The following is a 6,000-nucleotide window of genomic DNA, read 5'->3' on the forward strand; positions in this document are numbered from 1 at the left end:
GTTACCTAACGAAGGGGCTCTGGCCGAGACTGCCTGTACGATTTAAAAAAAGGGATATAACATGGGTTGTGTCAAACTAAGCGGGAGGGTCTATCGGGGCTGGATGCAGCGGCGTGAGGCAGTTGGGGCGTGGGGCGGAGGTGGGTCCTGAAAAGCCGAGGAATTCATGCCAGGAGATGTGGGCTGGCAGCTACTATAGATGTGCAGACGCGTTAGACGTGCCTCTGCCCTTCTTCAGTGTATATCCGTAACATTCTTACCAAACAGATTATCTCCCCTGGGGACCTAGTTAGGGCTACGAACGCTTTGATCAATGACTGAGGAATTCCATTTGAGCACTACCTGCAAGCACGCCAGCCTAACGCCCGACTCGCTGGCAACCGAACGCCGCTGGGCGCTGTAAGGCGCCTCGGATATCCCTGCGCCTCGCCCTGCCAAGTGCTTCGCTGCGGCGGCGCGCACGGGCTATTTTCTGCTTTTTGTGACATTTGGAGATCCCCTTCCCCGCCCCCATTATAGACCCGGGCAGCGATTCTTGCCCAGTTTGGGGCAAGACCGCTGGGTGAAAACAGCGGGGCTGCTGAGAACACGCGCAGGGGTGGGGGTGGGTAGGCGGGGAGGGGCTGAGCACATGCGGGGCCCGAGTCTGTGCCTCTGCGGTTATCAGCGAAGGCGCTCGCACACTGACGGCGCTCGCATCCATCCTCCCCCATGCCGGAACACAGGTCTGTGAAAGCCCCAGCGGAGTCCCGAACCCCCCCACCCGGATCTCGAAGGATGCGCTTGACGAACTCTGAGGGCCCACTGCCGTGGCGCGGGGGCAAAGCAGAGCATGCATGCATCCACTTCTTGTGAAGTTAAAATACAGCGCGAACTCTTGTTAGAGAGTGGAATGAATGTCCATTCTCCGAGAAAAAAGATTTTTTAAAGCATGTTTTTATACTAATTAATGGGCTGTACGGGGGTTGTTGATTCACTAAAGCTGCCCCAGTTTAGTCTTCTTATGCCACAATATAGGATGATCCCTCGCGGCTTCCTGGTAATGAATGACCCGAGGGTAACACCAACACAACCTTCGAGAAAAGGCGGACCATTTCCCCAAGCCCGAGGTACGTTTTCATCTCTTCGTGATAGGGAATTAAACAGAGCAAGTGTCCACGGGCGTGATTGCAGACGGAGGCATGCCTCTGTGAGTCCCGAGAGTGCGTGTCTACTGCCCTGCCCCCCCCCCTCCATCCGCCACCACCCCCCCTCCGCCCCGGGCTCTTTCATGGAGATGGGTCGTGCCTTTGAGCGGTTGGAAGGAAAGGATGCCAGCAAAAATGGCTAATCCTTTTTCAGCTGCAGTAAATTGACTACTGGCCATAGCCAAGAGAAAACCGCTGCAGTTAAAATGATTTTAGCATCACGTCTACTGCTGAGAATGGAATGGCAGTTTATAAAAACGACCTGTGGATCAATGAAAAGGAGATTATAGTATATCTGAATATTAATAACGGCATTGCATCTGTACTTTCCACCCTTCCCCCCTTTTTCTTTAGATCTGCAGGACTGAAATGAAATATTTTGAGCTCTTCTAGCTGACTCATCAGAATCCTGGAGCATTTTTTAAAATGACGGTAATTTTCTAATGTTTTCATTTATACATATGGAAACACTTGTGTGTGCGCGCGCGTGTGCACGCGTGTTTGCGTGTGAGAGACATGTGGCTGAATGACAATGCAGATCTGAAACTGTTTGGGGAAGAGGGTTTGTGTTTTCAAAACGTAGATGAAGTTTGCGCGGACTTGAGGCGTTCTCTGAGAGCCAAAGAGCTTCCAGAGGTGGAGATGAGAACGTGGAGAGATGGCCAGATTTGCCTGTAAATAATCACTACATCCACTGTAACACTTGAGCTGCTTTTTTTTTTTCTTTCTTTTTTTTTTTTTTTTTGGAGCTGTTGTGTTTGAGCCGGGAACTCTCTCGCAAACGTGGGTTACAGGCGTCTCCTAGCGGCGAAAGCAGCATAGGGCAAGCCAGAGAATTTTGCTTTGGAGCTCCCATTCTGCAGGGTTCGCCTGTTGGGGGCTCTGCAGGATTTCTTGGGTCATAGAGGCCTGTGTCCGCGCAGGCGACGCCGGCCCGGGCCCTCTGGAGGTCTCGCCTCTCGAACTTCTAGTCTCTAAGGCTCCCCTGGACCCTCAGGGTGACAGCGGGGTCTTCTGCTAGGGGGAACAGACCCGAGCCCGGCCTTGTCTTCCTTCTAGGTAGCTCCAGCCAAAGACAACTGCGAGAGCATTTTGTTCCGAACAAGATTCGGATACTGGCATTAATAGCCTTTTCCGCTTCTTTATCCTGGAACCATAAAACGGCCCCACCCCGTCACCCACAAAACAACAGCCTTTTAAAAATGCCTCTTAATTCCTTTTTCTTTTACGTGTCCTTCGGTGGACCCCAGAATTTAGTGAAGCCATGATTAAGTAAATAAGAGCCTCGGTGGTGGGGTTCACGACCTCTTTGAAGTGCGGAACATCGTGTAATAAACCGCATCCCTCTATCCCCCTTCCCCCATTACTGGACCCGGAAGGGAGCAGTGATACCTATGGAGCACCTCCCTACCCCTACCTCCAACACCTTCTCCAGGGGAGCCAACCGTCTGGGCTAAAACAAATTGCATCCTAAATCAGAGTGGGAAAGCAATAATTATTATTTCGAGAGGTGTATCAAAATCAATTTTCATAAAAGTCCTGGTTGGTGTATGAGAGTGATAATGCACATTCGTGTGTTTCATTGGCCTCTAAGTGCAGCAGAAGTTGGGGGGTGCAAAGGATCCCACAAATGCTTTTTATATACATAGTTAGAAACTTTGAAACTAGGTAACAGGGTTGCTTTCTTTCTTACCCTTTTGTGGAAAAAGCGGGAGGGAAACAAGTTTGTTAACCAGCGGTTGGATAAATGAGTGTTTGCAGTGATTTAACTTGACTTGAAAGCAATTTGTTTCTAAATCCTCTTATTATTGCAGTGTGCCCAGAGCTTTGAGAGAAGATTTTTTTTTTAAAGAAATGAAAGAAAAAAATTTAAATTGTCAATAAGAAGTCTTTCAAACACCAGACCTGGCCAGGATTGAGGTAGATGGTTCCTGGCACTTGCCATTCGCAGCAAGGAGAGTGCAGAGAGCAATCACAAAGGACCTGGACTGCGTTGCATCTCTTATGGCTATGAAATAGGTTTATTTGTGGTAGTGCAACCTAACTTTAGAGGTGGAAAGTTTTGGAGCCAAAGCCAGGGACGCTGATATTTTTGTTCATCTAGTTATAGAGACAATGTTGACTAAGTTTCTAGAAAAGATTGATAGCATATTTTAAGCATTTAGGTAACTCCTTAGTTACTGTGTTGTAATGCTCTCAACTCAACAGAGAACAAACTAATACATATTTTGGGGACTGGGAATACTAGATATTCCATTAAAGCATTACTTGATATTCAAAGTAGAAATGTTCTTCTCCATTTTGTTTAACCTCGTTAATATTGGTACGGCTTCACATTTCAGTGTCTTTTCAGTTATCAGTCAGGGCCAGCATTTTGTTAAACTCTAAACAGTGAATTAAAAGCACTGATGAGCTGAAGCAGCCCTCTAATGCAAAATGACAAATTGCACTTAAGCAATACATGAAGAAGAAAATGATTTATGGATTTTTACAATGGTCTGAGCAAATGAAAGCAACATGAATTATACATCCTAATGCTCACGATATCATTTTCTAATAATACTGTTTCAGTTCAGATGCCACACTCTCATCCTTTCTATAAGAGATATTGATCAATAAGAGGTCCAGGAATATTTTTAAATTAGGCAATGGTGTCCGATATGGGTTCCAGATATATATTTTTTCCCCGAGTGTGGGTGGTGAACATTTAACATACTAACATTCTGGTCAGTTCCTTCACATACTGTATCACTGAGTGATAAATAGTCTTTGGGAAACTAATGTTTTGTTCCACACCTTCTTTCAGAATGCAAATAAATAGATCTAATTTAGAATGACAATCCTTATTATGTCATGACCTCTTTCTCTGAAAATCAAAGTGTGTAATCGCATCTTACCTTTTTCTGTCATTGCTTTGGATATTGAAAAATCTGATTTCTCAAAAATGTCTCTTATCTTCTTCATCTTTGTTTCATCCTATTTTTCCAGAACATTGTTTACTTCCTTAGTGTGTTAAAGACACACCTGAATTGGTAAAAAGGTCATATGCCTTAGTTTTATTTTGGCCTTAGTAGACAGAATAGTTCTTTTGGCCATCTTAAATTACAGGAAAAAAAAAATCAATCAGATAAAATTTTATGTGATGCTTGTTTTTTGAATCTGGAAAAAAAAATCTAGTTACCTCTATGTTATGATGGGTGACTGCTCCCAGCACTTTTATTTAACCATTTGTGTCTTATGTAAGTATTTTAGCGTGTGGGTAGAATTTTAAGAGAAGATAGTATCTTTGCTGTATTACACATTTAACCCCAGGAAACTTCTAATTACCCAGAGGCCTCTACACTCACATTGTTAGGACTAATCTTAATTGTCCAGGTAGAAAAAGAAAAAGAAGAAGAAAAAAATGAATCACAGCTTTTGCTTTTGATAGCATTCGTATCACTCTTACTGAAAGTTTACTGAAATCAATGATATTATTAGGATTGTGAGTAAGAACTACAAGACATCACATTTAAAAAGCAAGCTGTTTTGCTAACATGAATGCCATGTGGGTTTTACTGATGGGGTCCAGAGGTAGAAATGAAGGTTTGAACATTTAGATCGGTTCAGAACAATTTCAAAAATTAATTGCAAGCCCTGATTAAGTTTGTCTGAGTAAGAAAAAAGGTATCTAGAATTCTGTGTTTTTTCTTCACCAGTGTGTTTGCTTCTTATCTGACAGTGATACAGTCAGCATAATGCTAGTGTTTATTTGGCAAGTATAAATTGTTTTCTTAAGGGGAAGCCCCTTGAGTTTATAAATACAGAATGAAATCCAAATTTTGATAATCCACAAGCATCCACATTGATAATCCACAAACCACAGCATTATTTTCTGAAGAGTTTGAAAATGTTATTGGAGACAGTCACCATGCAAAGAATATCAAACATAACTTGAGAATTATATTAGTAATTAGTAATTGGAATTATAATAGTAAACAGAACAAATAGATACTTCAATAAAAAAATTATCTATCTCAGTTTGACTGGCTAGTTAGTGTAATTTTTTGTGTTAGAAACTTGATTTTCATGATGCCTCATTTAAATGGGCCTGGGAACACTATACTGTAATATTCTTTATTTTATTACAGTTTTGATTTTTTTTAAGTGAAACTGGATAATTAACTTTAAAGAGCCAATGTATTCCAAGCATTCTTACATAAGTTAGCATAACCTCCCATATCTAAAGGTATTATCATTTCAATATCATAGGTAAAGATAATAAGGATGTTCAGAATTTAAGCAACTCACCAAATCAATACAAAACTCAAATCCAGACCTCTTGATGCTAATGTTGAAGCTCATTTTTCTACAACACGATGTTTCTCTAGTTCGAGTTAGATTTACTTAAACAGTAAAAAAAAACAAAAACAAAACAAACAAAAAAAAAACTAATTTAGAAGTGGGGTTCATTCAGATTTTGTACTGACAAGAATACAGCTTTCATCATAGTCAAATGGCTAGTACATCATTGAGTTGAGCCATGGAAATGTATTTAAGGAGGTATTTTGTGTGTGTGCATGTGCGGCGGGGGCACAGGGCATTGTCAGGAAACCGAAACTTGAATGTTTTGTTGTGTTTTGTTTTTTTACTAGAGTGAATAGACTATAAGCAGCCATCTCTTTCTCATGCAGTCCAGCCTGAAATGGAAATTGTAGGTTTTAATGATTGAAAATGGAAATTGATACAACACACGTGCCCAAGAGAAATGCATCTCCAGTTCCCTCAGTCCTGAAAGATAGGATGTTGATCAGCGGTCCCAGAAGCATTGCCT

Source organism: Prionailurus viverrinus, chromosome B1 (assembly GCF_022837055.1).
Source record: "Prionailurus viverrinus isolate Anna chromosome B1, UM_Priviv_1.0, whole genome shotgun sequence".
Classification (NCBI taxonomy): Eukaryota; Metazoa; Chordata; class Mammalia; order Carnivora; family Felidae; genus Prionailurus; species Prionailurus viverrinus.